Source organism: Vicugna pacos, chromosome 17, assembly GCF_048564905.1.
Source record: "Vicugna pacos chromosome 17, VicPac4, whole genome shotgun sequence".
NCBI lineage: Eukaryota > Metazoa > Chordata > Mammalia > Artiodactyla > Camelidae > Vicugna > Vicugna pacos.
In genome coordinates, this window is record NC_133003.1 from 27,398,849 (window position 1) to 27,413,634 (window position 14,786).

Below are 14,786 nucleotides of genomic sequence, written 5' to 3' on the forward strand. Positions count from 1 at the left end.
AAGCGGCCTCGTGGGGCAGACAAGCGTTTTAGAAGCCCACATTAAAAAGAAGCAATATTCTGTCCTGTCTTATTCCTAGCTAGTCTTTCCCCGTACATTAAAAAAAAGAATATAATCTACAAACAGTAAAATGCGCCCATTTTAATTGTACAGTTGAGTGTTAACAGGTTTACACAACTCGAGTAACCACCTCCACAATCGACACAAAATATTTCCACCACTTCCAAAAAGATCCCTAGAACCCTGTCCTCTGCGCCCAGCGCCCATTTTTACATATGAAGAGGCCGATAAGAGGCGGCGTGCCACTCAGAAGAGGAGTTTGACAGGGTGTGGAAGATACAGCTGTTCAGTGATGAACCAGCAGTACCATGCCTTGCTGGAGAAACACACTGTAAATGCCCAGTAGGCAATTTATAAGATCATTCTCCGCAGCCCCGTCTGGGACTGTAAAAATACAAACCCAAACTGGAAACAACTGTAATATTCACCAATAAGGAGTGCTTAAAAGTCTTATCACCATGGAACACCACTCAGCTGCAGCCAAAAAGAAGATGGATTTGTGGGTGTGGCATGGAAAGATCTCCAATGTATTAGGTTCAGTTAAAAAATAATTGAAGCATAAGCACAGTATAATACCATTTGTGTTAAAAACATATCTACAAATGAATACCATATATTTTCTATAGGGACATGTAGGTAAATACCATCGAAAACTATCTGAAATATCCACAGCAAATTCTTACTAGGATGAAGGGAGGCATTCGGTGCTAGGGGGCACCTGAGACTAAAGGATTAAAGGTAGTGGACAAAGGAGACTTTACATCTATAGCTAATGTTCTTAAATTTTTTTACAAGAAAAATATATTCAGGTGTGACTTGGAAAATTAGATACTAATTTTTTAAATATTAAAATGATCATTATCTCAAAAGTTATTTTGTAGACAGCACTGTTGAATTTTTTTCCCTTCCTATCAAAGTCATGGCCACAGCAAGTAGTGGTCTGGGGAGATGATATCTTTTGTTTTGACTTCCTAGGTGTGCAGGAGGTAATGGGAATGGAAATATCTAGTCCTTATTTTGGTGTTCTCTGCTCCAGCTGAGGCCAGAATCCAGCAGTTCCCACTTTCCAGTCAGGAAACCTCATGATACACAGCCCTTTCATCCCAGGTACCAAGCCCACACACTGGCACTAAATTCAACCACTTTTCTGCCCGGCTGGTGTGGACAAACTGCCTTTGGATGCAGAGAGAATCTGGTCCACTTCTGCCAGCCCCACTCTTGCCACCCTTGTAAAGGAAGCTCCTGAGTAAGTGGGTTCCAATGGAGATTGAAGAGAACACCTGAATTTTTTCCCTCAAATAGATGCCCTAAAGCAGTGGGAAGGAAGTGGTTGAAGAAGTCTAGGGTGGGAAAAAGTGCTTCAGGACCACTGATTTTTTTCCTGCCTGTATTCCTGAACACAGCTTTGTCCTTTGAGTCCGAGCTGTGCTGATGGGGACTTTACACAGATGCTCACTGCAAGCCTGGCCAAACTTGGGGGTGGAGCCAAGGGGAACTCTGGCTCCAAGGGTAACCAATCAAAGCAGCCCCTGATTAATTCTGCCACCAGAAGCCTCACACAGAGCTCCCCGCGGTTGCTGAGGATTTGAGCTGAAGCACCTGGAGCTTGTTATTCATTCCCTTCCTCACCCTGCTCCTCTGGCCCTTGCAGGCCCACCACCTCAACTAGGTGGCTCTGGCCAGCAACAGCTCCTTCACGGGTGGGCCTGGCTCCTTGGCAGATCTTGCTTGGCTTTGACCTCCAGTTGGAAAGTGTACATCCAGCACTTGGTGAAGGAGAGAGTGACCCTGGTAAACTACAAAAGCCCTGGGACGAGGCTACTCACTGCAAGATTCTCAGGACCAAGCAGGAAGTCTGATATACCATAAACCTAGTGCAGTAATAAATAAATTCTAAGGAAGAGAGGGGACTTGAACCTCAAGTTTAAGTACAACTATTTTAGAGCAAGGAATAGTCATATTGGCTGACAAAAAAAGCTGTCATATCCACTTGCTCTTAAAACATTTTTCTTGCCCCTCCTCAGAAGATTTGGAACCATAAAAATCAATCAATATACATGGCCGCACAATATATGTGCAGCAAACTTATTTATTTCCCACTATATATGCTAGGCAGAGAAAGTGAGACAGAGAGAAGTAGAGAAGGAGGGAGAGAGGAGGAGAGGGAGACAGAGAGAGAGAATACTAATGGCCAGTAACAATTTAAATAATGCTGGGGGAAAAAAGCATAAGCCTCAAAATGAGTATGAAAGGGAATATGGGAATCTGTATTTCCTTTGGGTGGTTTAGTGCCTCCCAGCTTCTCATAGCTTGAATGTCTCACCACCATGAATAAGATTCTGATGTTTAAAGACATATATTTTGGTACAATAAGGCCTGTAAGTTGAAAGTGGCAATTTTGGGTATACACAAGCCATGTATGTGGTCCTTCAGACATTTAAAGGCTTTTCAAGGATATTTTTTACCTCATGCAATTTCCACCTTCAGAATCTGCCTTGTGTGTGATGCACTGCTTCAACGTTAGCAGATTGGGGTTTGCTCAGTCTCCTAGGATTCCAACCAGGGATGTCCATGACCAAAGACTTGGTCAGCAGGCTGCTCTACAGGAGGGTGGGTTCCCAAGCCGCCCCTGAGGCTGGTGTCACAATGGAGGGAAGCCAGTCCAATTCTGCAATGCTGCTCAGCTGAGCGGCCCCAGGAGCCCAGCATTCCCCATCCAGCCTATGTGTGTGTGTTTATGGGCTTAGGAACAACACTGCCCTAACAGCTTCACTCAAAGCAACAGCACAAAGTGCCTTTCAGAATTCGCCTTCAGCACAACCCGTTATAATCCTATAAAATGCTTCACAGCCGGGCAGTGTTCCTTGCTAGCCAGAAGCCTGGAGACTGGAATAAAGAAGCCTGTTCTGCATTTCCAGGAACAGTGCCAAGAGCAGAGCCTGCGATCTCGCCTGGGCTGAGCGGGCCTCATTTGTGCTGCTGGTGGAGTGGTGGACCTCTGCACACAAGCCCAGCACTGGTTGTTAGCTCCTTTTGGACAAGCAGACAGCCAGGCACAACTAGGAGATCATCAATCAACTCCTCAAATCCCACTGCTATGACTGTGTGCAGAACAGACCCTGCATGAGGCTAAAACTTTGGAAGTTAAAGTGGTTGTGACCATCTTCTCAGCCAATGGGACAATGCTTTGTCCTGACAGCATTATACTAAACATCAGGGTGAGTGGGGTCTTTTTTTCCCCTAAAGGCTCATTTGTTCATTCATTCATTCATTCATTCATTCATTCATTCATCAAATATGTGTTTATTACAGATCATATGCTCAATTAGCTAAATTTCTTCCCTCCTCTTCTCCACCCATTCCTGAATCTCTATGCCAGAAAGATGTATAATACACACCTATTCAAGAAATACGGTTGAGTTTTAAACAAGGCCTTTCACCTGTAACCTCTGCAGCGGGGTTTGCATTTGCAGAAGGAGCTCAAGTGACAGGAGCTGATGGCCCAAAGCCCAGCCTTCAAACATGTGCACTTCCATCTGCTTCCTCGGCATCTGGAGCCATCTCTTCTACCCCTGCTAATCTGACACACGTGTGTATCAACACCCTTCTTCTCCCCTTCCATTTGAGTGACATTCCCAACTAATGACCAAGCTCCCTTCTCTCTCTGCAACTTCAATCTTGATGGGAGAAGGGAGTTAAAGCCTGAAGTTCTGGCAGTGAATTCTGAGAGATCAAGGCTGTGATTTACTGCCAGACAGGTAAAAATGGCACAAATAAAGTACTGTTAACATCTAAAATCATCTAAAATCTCTCCCCCTGCCTCAGGATATGTCCACCGGCTCCAGGCTAGATTTATGAAAATATCTACCTGGATATTCTGAAGCTGGAAGACTTCATTCTTGCCTCCTCTTAAAGATCTTGTTTTCTGAAATAAGTCTGAAAAACCGGTTAAGTGATAGCACCTCTTTCTCCCAGGATTGAGCTAATCCTGTGGATTATTACCTATAATGCAAAAATAATCAGGATTTTATGTTTGGGGAAAAAAGAGTAGTATGTGTCATGCCCTGCTATACCACAAACAGGTACAATCATTACAGTGATTCTCAACAAGGGGCGATTTTGTCCCCTAGGTGACATTTGGCACTGTATATACATTTTTGACTATCACTGGGGGAGAGTGCTAGTGGCATCGAATGGGTAGAGGCCCAGGATGCTGGTAAACATCCTACAACACACGGGACAGCCCTCCACACCAAAGAATTAACAGGTCCAAGATGCGTATAATGCCACAGTTGAGAAACCCTGCAATAAAGAGAAAGTAGAACTGAAATATGTCATTAGAGCCAGGACAGTCTATTTATTTTGACCTCAAGGATATTTTTGCTTTAGATCTTGATCATTGATTGATGCCAAATGTCAGTTTAGGCATAATGGGGCAAAGTAAAAAAATGCTTGAGAGACAAGAAGCCCCAGACTGTTGACATGTCTAGAATCTTTCTTCAATGCCCATGCCTGACCTTTAACTGAATAATAGATTTCATAAAGCACGAGAAGGACAAGAGAATAAAGAAGAATAAGAGAGTAAAGGAGCAGGTGGACAGAACTGTCTTAAACTGCTTCAGATATGAAATGCACTTCAAAGGACCAGTGAAAATGAAAGTTTCAATAACAGATAATAACTTGGGAGGGGGAAGAAGTGTTTCAAAGCTTGGTTTTTCCCAGGACAAAGTTGACCACCATATTTAATTGTTTCGGGGAGGGGGCAGAAATGCAAATTCAGTGGTGAAATAAAACCCCCAAAGGGTGCAGTTTACCGTGTTTTTGATAGATAGCACGGCCTGTGAAATCAGAAACCTGTCTTCACTCAAGATTTTGCAATAAGAATCCTGACCGTCTCCAATTTGAGCTGATTACTATCAGCAGGCTTGCTTTGCTTAGAATTTAAGCCAACCTTTAGAACACTGTCTGTACACTTTGAACTTTATGGAAAGTCTGCATTTGTTTGAGAATACTTCATATTTTTTGACCAAAAATTCAATAAATTTGTTATACTCCAAAACTATTTATTCCCCTAAGATTACAGCTAATATATGCACTATGTAGGTTTTGTTTTTAAAATATACTAATCACTGCATGGAGAAATTAGAATCTAAAATGTGTAACTTCTAGCTTTGGATAGTGTAAGTGTTTTCTCTTCCATCAACTACAAACTCAGGAATCAAAGTGCCATATTTCATCAAACCTAAGAGTCCAAAGACTGTAGTATGTGCTATTATTTTATGTACTATCAAGAAAGAAAAAAATGTTGCCAATTAAATTATAACACATGATCAATTGTAAGACACATCCTAATTCTAGAGAAGTTAAAATATAGGGGAAATATGCATAACAATGAAATATAGGGGAGAATTGCTATCTTCTGGCCGGGATTTCAAAACCTACACATTTATAGAAACATGAATTCTGGGAATTCAGGGACAATAATTGTAGAGACCACCTGCACTGAAATCAACTGAGAAACTTAACAATTCTGTATCACTGGGCCCCACTTTGGGTCCACTGAATTGGAATCTTTAGCAGTGGACTCCAGATATTTGAATTTTCAATAAGTACCCTCAAAGAGCGTTGTTTGAGTATCAAAATGTGAGTTAAAATTACCATCAAGCCCAGTAATAAACATAGACCCCCCCATCCCTGCCCCACCAGAAATACTTGGGCCACAGATCCTCAGGCCAGAGGTGCCCAGGGGTAATTAGCCAATGGTAACAATGGTTACAGCATCACAATCCAGAATAGGCACAGAGAGCTGCTATTTTGCTCAGGCAGTAGTGAGAAACTATTATGTGTTGGACTGCCTGCTATATATGCATGGGTGAATCAGGGATACAAGGAAAAATCTGCAACTCCATACTCCCAGTAAACTACCAACTAAGTCACCCACCAGGAGATGTGTTCTGGCTCCTGGGACTTGATTTACAACCCAGTGTCCAGAGTTTCAATTATGCTTATCTTCATAGCCGAGGGGCATGACTGCATTTAAGTTTTTAAAAAATTAGCCGCAGCAGTAGAGGATGGGAGGAGGGCAGCTGGCTTGAGATATTTACTTGAAAAAGAACGGTGAGCAGAGGGAGAGGCGGGTGGCGTGAGTAGAAGACTTTAATTACAAAACGAGTTCTACGAGAAGAAACAGACTCAGGGACTCCTGGGAAGCCTGTGTGTCACTCATCTGTTGGGAGTGGAAGTCGGCTGGTGTGTGGTAGAGAGCAGCCCATAAGCTGAAAGTGTTCCTCGTGCCGTGGGCATCCCGTAACACTGTGGGGCTGCTTGACGGTATAGGTGCACTGAGCGCTTATGCTAAGTGGGAACGGAGTTGTGGGAGCTTCTGCTGTGTCTGAGTTTTTTCCATCTCACACCGAAAACCAAGCTCAGCAAACACATACCTGCAATTCTGAACCAAAAACCTGACTGAACCAAAAACCTCAGCAACAGAAGGCCAAAGAAAAGCACCAGCCTCTCATTCACCAACTTTTACTACTGCATGATCATTCAGTTCTTTGGCATGACAAGAACCACCAACCAGATGGCTTCTTGGTGGATTCCTCTCTTCCAAGACTGTCCTCAGTCCCCAGGCAAGGGGAACCCTTGCTTTGTACCCTCACGGTGCTAAATACCTCTCTTTCCCTAATATTCATCCCATTCACAATGACTGACTCAAGGTGTGGCCACCTACAAGGGCACAGGCTCCACAATGGCTCCAGTTCCTTCTGTCATGATGGCACATGGTAGAAGGATCCAGGTTTGCTGAAATGAAAATTAAACTGAAATAAGGCTAATCAAAGAATGTGTCATAGAGGCGGCAAATTCAGAGAATTTTTGTAAGGAGTATACTTAAAGTTTCTGAGATGGAACCAAGAAATCACGTGCAGAATACCACAGTGGGCTGATAAAAGAAATTTTGAAATGGAGACATGGGTTCCTAACAAGCTTCTTGAAGTGTCCCAAGCTCACTGAAACCACTTTTAGAGACGGCTCCTGCAGTGTAAGGCTAGGGGGCCCTCTCACATATTACTGAGAGGTTTCAGTTTCCTCCAGCCTTTTACACACACTCAGTATTTTATACTAATTCCTGAACAAGATAGACTTGCCAGGGAGATTGAAACTCTGGTGGCAAAGAGACGTCAAATAGTTTGTTTACAGAGACGCCTTGTAACAAGCTTGTCTTCCCTTTTCCTTCCCTTCAGAGGCGCTTTCTTCCTTTTCCTCCTGTAGGTTTTTGATTCTAGGTTAAACTCTAATTTTTTTTCTTTTCAATTTGCTGTGCTCATACTAGTGCTATTTATATTGAAACTTTGTTCTCTTGAGTTGGGCCCTAGGGGGCTGACCTTTAAGGTGAAGGGAGATTTTGCTGGGTGTTTCTGCAAGATTAAACATGGTGCTAGCCTAGCGTTCCCAGGCTGATGTGAAATTATGGACTCAAGAACTTTTTATCCAAGGAAGCCAATGAGAGAGGGAGGAAACTTCTTGCTGGCTGAGCCACCAAAGGAGGGTCATGCTTTCCCTGTCTGGACCTCCTTACCTGGAATCTTACGAGAGATGCTTTGAGAGCTCATTCTGGTTTAGACAAAGTACACGGTGAACAAAACACATCTGTAAGGGAGTGGGAGGAAGGGAGGGAAGAAAGTAAAAGAGAATTAAAATTGTAAAGCCAACATCACGTGGCTTCCTTCTTGAACTTTAATAACCCAGTGCTGCCTGCAGGCTCAGAAAAACCATATGCAATGGGTAGGTACAAGGAATGCTCTGGTGCCAGGAAAATGCAATAAGACATAACTTTTACAAGGTAAGCAATGAACAAATGCCCTGCAGAAACAAAACAGCTTTTAACATTTCTAAAGTTAGCAGCCAGGTGCCTGAAACCTGGGTTCCGAACATCCAAACTGCACAACAGATAAGACCACCTTTAAGATGAAGTCATCTTCCAGAGGAAACAATAACTGGAAGCTGAGTTTTTATCATTCAGGGCAGAGGGGGAATTTGATCAGTATTCTCTTTGCCACAGCAACACATTTTAATGCATGTTAGAGGTTTTCCATATGGTGGGAGAATTTTCTAGAATGTTTTTAAAGGGAAAACATTCTGCAGACTACCTTGATGTCTGAAAGAGCTACCTTTCTCCCTGGGTTGAGGGTGATCTGATTCTGTCTCACGGTGTTATCGAGAAGATCTGAAACTACAACTCTTCATCTGGATTCTGCTGTTGCTACGAAAGGCAGTTTGGGGTGTCTCATTACACCTCACCCTCTGAAATGTTAAAGGAAGTGCCTGTCACCAAGAGTCAAAAATAAAAATGAAAATGATGCCGGCAGAGCTCAAAAACCAAAGGGATCAGCATTTTGCTTCAGTTTCCTGTTCATAAAACTTTATAAAAACAACCCACCCATTAAAGAAAAAAAGCCCGCAACAATAGCTCATTATTCTTTTCCTAAACGCTTGCCTCATGCCACTCTGAAATTAGGTGCCATCACGTTTCCTGAGTTATAGGCTCCAAACACCACATCCCTTTCCTCCCTTCCTCGCCCCCACCCTACCTGGCATCATTCCTGAATTTAGACACTTCAGTTCACGAGCTCAGCAGAGAGAGGCTGGCATTCTCCTTCCTACCTGTTCAGAGGAGGCCAAGCAGCTGCACCAGCTGAGAGCAGGACTAATGGAGGCTTCCTTTCCCCAAATTAATTTTCACTTCCTAGAGAAACTTTTAATATGGGAAGTGCAAAGTTTCAAAGCGAAGGAAAAAAATTCCTCTAGACTGCTCCAGTAAACTGATACTTATAAATGCACTGCCTTGTGACATTAATGTTTGAAGAATAAGATATTTCCCTTCCACTCCGGCTCTAGAGTAAAACTTTACGGAATATTCAACACCCCCTCCGCCAGTTTCTGGTAGAACACAGGAGAATACAAGCTCTAGGATGAGAAACCTGAATGCAAATATTTTCCACTTGCTAACTATGTGACTTTGGACAATTTATTTAACTATTCCAAACCTCAGTTTAATCAGCTATAAAATGGGGTTATTAGAGTTTCAAGGCTTTAATGAGATTAAAACATACGAATAGTTTAATGAGATAATACATGTGTCAGCACAAGGTAAGCACGTAATCCATATTGTTATTAACCTTTCTGGGGCATAAATCATCCTACTCTCTTTATTCTCAATGAATTAGAGGAAAAGATGGGATTTGGGCATCTTTTCCACTTCCTTTGCCTTCAAAGGGGTTGATTCTTTAAATCCAGGATTTCAAATATTGATTTAACTATTGGACATATATAAAAGAAGGACACAGTGAAGAGTTAAGTTCCTACTGTGTCTCCTTCCTACATGAAGACATGGGGTCCAATCCTGGTTCTACCCCTAAATTTGCTGTGTGGCCTTGGGCAAGAAAATCAAGTTCAGGTGCAGTTTCTTGAACTGTAAAATAGGCATTTTAAACATAAATGCTTACCTTCTGTGATTCTATAAGACAGCAAAGACTAAAATGTGTGTAATGTATTATCTCAATTTAGCGCTATTTTATTTCAGGAAAGAATGTAAAAATGATAATATCACTTACTGACGAAAGCATCCTTATCTAAAATCAGTACGTTTGACATAGGCATCCCACATGTTGGGTTAGTTCAGTATGGTAATATCTCATTAGGGCTTATCAGAAAACTTAGCTCAATATTCTCATTCATCAGGAAATGCAATGAGGGCTACAGATTTTTTAAATATCAAATGGCCAAGAAAACAAGGTTGAAAAACAGAGGTAAGATCAGCTATGAGCAAAGAAACACTGAAAGGAAAATGAAGCCAGACTACAAATTTGATGGAACTGGCCTAAAATATACCATGTCACTTAAAAATAGGAACTTGGCGGCATGGTGTCTGTGTTATCTGTATGACAACATTTGGTTCCTACTGTGCCCTCTTCCTACAGGACTGTTTGGATGTTGAGAGCTGTCTGTTCCTTCAGTGACTGATCCTGCTGCCTTGTGGATTTTCTCTAGTCGTAACTTCCTTTCTGCCCTTCAGGCAGGCTGCTTACATTCGAGTAGCAGGACCACATCTGGCTCAGTTGTGCATGCAGCGCGCAGTTGGCTGTTGGTGTGATGCTGAGCCAGGGGCCTCTCAAGGCTGAGGGCTCTGTGTGCCCCCGGCCAAACTTCTCATACAAAAATATCTACACTGATGTCACACATTTATAAAAGATCAGAACTAAGGACAAAGATACATTGCAGCAACTTTTAAACAGTGCCCTGTAAATAACAAATGGAACTAGAGTTACTCAGCAAATCATAAGCTCTGTTATTCTTTAACATCCATTCATCTGCCTCTCCCACTTGACTGGGAGCTCCATCTGGGCAAGAAACAGGATCTCTTGCTCAGCATTGTATCCCTAGTGCTGAAAGATGCCCAGCAAGTGACAGGAGCTGGACAAATGATGACCATAGTCAATGCTGACGGATGGTTAGCTCTCGGCCAGGCACTGTCCTTTGACTTTCCATGATGTATCTTGGGTAATCCTCACAACAGTCCAAGAGTGAGTACCTCTATAAAGGGAGAAATGGAGGCACAGGGAGTTCAAGCAACTTGTCCAAAGTCACAGAGCTGATAAGGGGCAGAGCTGGGTTGAAATGCAAATCCTTTGCTTCCGTAACCAGCAGTTCCACATACGAAGTGGAACATTAATTATCTGTAGGCCACTTGCAACTTAGTGGGTGTCCTGATACCATCCTGATGCTAAGGGTCAAGGATTTGAGCCTATATGATATGATTAAAAGAACATCAAACAAGAGTCAGGTGACCTGGTTCAAATCTTAGCCCTGGATCCCTACACTGAGTTTGGTCAAGTCCAGTGACCTCTTTGCTCACCAGTTTTTCCTGCTGGTCACTAAGGGGTTGGATGGTCAGTCAGGTCCCTGACACTTACAAATCCTAAGTGCTAGAGTCACTCTAGATATAATCTTATACCCTGACAACTGGATGTCACACAAGTGTGCTCCTCCATCATCTAACAAGGGAGAACCACCAAAATATCTTCAACAATCAAGCAAGTTACTCAATCTCTCAGAGCCTCAGTGCCCTGATCTGCAATTAGGACATAATAGCATGTACTTCAAAGAGCGGAGGTGAAGATTAGAGAGAAGCAAGGTAAGGGGCTGACATATAGTAGTTATTTCATAAACAGTAGCTAGGTTTTTTATGGTCCTGAAGAGAGTTGGGAGGTAAGTCTAGAGGAAGAAAGAATCACCTCAAAGGCCAGGAATCAACCAACCAATCGAAAAGAACACACTGGAACAAAGATGTTTAAATCATTTCTAAGAGCAGAGTACCTCATCTGCCACATCCCCAGAGCAAAAATTCTGTATTGGATTCTCTTTCCAAAAATGGAGTGAGGCAGACAGGTTTGAGATGACTTTGGATAGAACGAAAAGGAACTGTTGTCATTGGAGGTGCTCACATGTGAACGCTGAAATGCTAGAAAATAATGTTAGGTTGCCATTTTCTCCATTGCCAGGCCTGTGACAAGCACGTGACATGTATTACTTTACTGAATCCTCACAACCTGCTGAAGAGGGTGCTTTACCTGTTTTACAGATGAGGGCACAGAGGCTCAGAAAGTTTAAGTAACCTGCTCAAGGTCACATAGCTACTAATAGCCACACCATAAGTTAGTCTGCCCGGAACAGTGATGTTCTTAACTATGCAGCTGCACTCCCTCCCCAGGATAGAACAGTGCTAGCCTCACAGAGTGCTCAGATTCACAGGGCAGCAATCCTTGTCCACAACGTGGGCAGGTGGCTTTATAGATAGGACATGTGTGTGGGCTCAGTGGGCCCAAGCGGACTTGGGTTTCAGTCATGTTTACCCACAGATTCCGGCAGCTATGGACAAATCATTTAACTTTCTTGGACCCTGTTTTGATCCAACAGAATATGCTGGATTAGAGTTTTTCAGTCCAAGTCATGTAGAACATTAACCACTTACATTTTATACCCAGGAGGTTAGGGATAAAAGAGCCAAGATGCGAGCTGACCCTCTGTGCTGATATTCTGGTTGGGGTAAGGAGTGGAATACATTGGTTAGCAAACACAGAACTGTGTGACTCTTCAATTCCCTTTCTTCTTGAAAATTCAGAAATTCTACAGAATGTTACGTGATAGGGAAAGCGAAAGGGGAAGAGAGGGACTTGCGGGAATCATGGGGGAGGTGGCAGTGGGGATTCATCTTGAAGCTGTGTTTGCAGAGCAACTACAGTGTACAAACTGGGCTTGTCAGCTTATTTGGGGGGCTTTGGGATAGGGGAAGCTGGTTGAGATCATGGGGAGGGAAGCTTAATCCTTCTTCTTGAAATGACCACTACTGCACACAGCAAGCACTCCACAGATGCTGGCAGAATTGAGTTCAAAGGAAAACAGACCCAGATCAAACCGATAGAGGCTGAGCTGCTGCAGATGTATGAGTATGTCAAAAACGCTAACAATGTCTTTCTTTTGTTCCCAGCCACTCACTCCACCACAAGCCATTTTCAATCTCAAGATCAATGCTTTTCCATGCGAATGAGCCCACCTCTTCCAGTGAGATAACCACAGGTAAACCTTCCCCATCCCACGCCTTGGAATCTGAACAAAGGTAAGCTGTCTGGGAGCTAAAGAATTCTTCATGTTTTCATTTGTATCATTGCCCAGGGTGGTGACAAATATTGTTTCATGAGTTTCCAGCTTAGCTTTAGACCTCAAAGGATAAAGTGCTTCCATAAGAAAGAAAGAAATAACATGAGAACAAAAAAAAATTAATATAAATAGTGCACACATGTATTTTTTCATCAAGTAGCAGTCTTTTCTTCCCAGAAAGATGGCAGTGTGCTACAACCTCAGACAGACCTGCCGAAATCTCTGTCTGGTGATATGAGGGGTACCAATAACCTCAAGGAGTTCTTTTTGTATTTTTATCCTAAAAACAGGATTTCAGAATAATGCAGATCTTCTGACTTCCAGCTTATGTTTCTTTCATGAAATCAGGTTGCCTCATGAGCCATGTTGACATGCCACAAAAAAAGCTGGCACATAATAAATGCTCCATAAATATTTGTTGAATAAATTAAAGAACCAAAGAAAGAAAAAAGGTTCAGGAGATATATACCAAAGGCCATCAGCATGAGTGGTTGACATTTAAAAAGTTTTGTGTATCTCTGAACTCATGTCCAGAATAGCCCCTCCCTCCCTCTTTGCCTTTTCAAATATCACCCATTATTCAACTCCTCAATCAAGTTTTTCTTCTGAGAAAACTTTCCAGATCAACCCAACCCACAGGAGATGGTTTCTTCTTTTAGTTTCTTACAATTATTATTATTATTATCACTTATTAACCATGTTCTGCCAGGTGGCAACTTTTGAAATTAGTTAACAGTCAACAGCCACGAAACTTTTCTAATTATTTTCCCACCTAGAACTAGCTCCGGGAGGGCAGGGTTGGTCCACACCTACCTCTGGAACTGCTCTTAGGGCACTGGAACAAAGAAAGAATGACTTCCAGAGCAACGACTAACTACAGCTGGAGTATTTTTAAGCTAACATAATTACCTATTTTTATATTCAACTTCTTCCAACTAGGTTAGTGGTCAATAGAATCTTTGTGCTGTTTGTTCTCCTACTGCCAGGAGAGGCCAGTAACAACTGGTATCTGGTCAACTGCATAGACTCTACTCAGGGAAGGACTGTAAGAATATGTTGTCCCCTCAAAATATCCCATTAAAATTAAGGATGATACTTATCAAAACTCCAGATCTACCTACCAGTTATAGAAAACAGGATGGCAGAGGAAAAAGCTAAGCTGCATCATGAAAAAGCAATCCCGGAATCCAGGATAGAAAACAGTCCACAAAACAAATGACCTGGATTCTTTAACAAATCAATAGCATGGGGGGAAAAGTGAGGGAGGGGGAAGTTTTACAGAACGTCAACCGTAAGAAATGGGTGGAACATGTTGGGATCCTGGTTCAAACAGGCCAACTGAACAAGGACCTGTTTGAGACAAATTAATAAGAATTCCTTAGTATCCCCTAAGATGTGGCCCCAAAGACAAATCTGAATTTGGAGAATTTTGATTTTGGACTACATATCTGATACTAAGGAATTCTTGTTAGTCTTGTTAAGCACGATAAGGCGTGGTGGTTATGTAAAAAAATAAAACATCCTCATCAGGTAGAGATGTATACCAGAATCCTGATGAGTGAAATGATATGCCTGAGGTTTGTTTAACATTCTCCTAAAAACACCGTGTGGTGAGACTGGGAAGAGGTTAACCATTGTTGATGATGGACGCTGGGTGAGTGGAGGTGCTAATTATACTATTCTCTCTACTTTTCTAATGTGGGCAGATCACAAGGTGTCATGTTTAACATACTAAATTGCCCAACTTAGAGAATGACAGCTTCTGGTGTTGGTGAGGGTATAGTGAAAATGGCACACTTAGAATTGTTGATAACAGTAAAAACTCCTGTGATACCAAGAGATGTCAATATACACCAAGAACACTATACATATGCAAACGTCTTGGCCCAGTATTTCTACACATATGGATTTACTAAGAGAAAATCCTCCAGAAGAAAACATCGCCAGTGCACTGCCATCTAACAGTGATGAGTTAGAAATAATAATAGACTAGCTACTAAATATGGAGAATA

General features: G+C 42.3%; 1 protein-coding gene across 4 annotated transcripts in view; it reads right to left on the reverse strand.

Annotated features, from left to right (window-relative positions):
* ARHGEF3 (Rho guanine nucleotide exchange factor 3) overlaps window positions 1-14,786 on the reverse strand; it is a 242,922-nt gene that overhangs the window by 63,713 nt on the left and 164,423 nt on the right. The window lies entirely within an intron of this gene.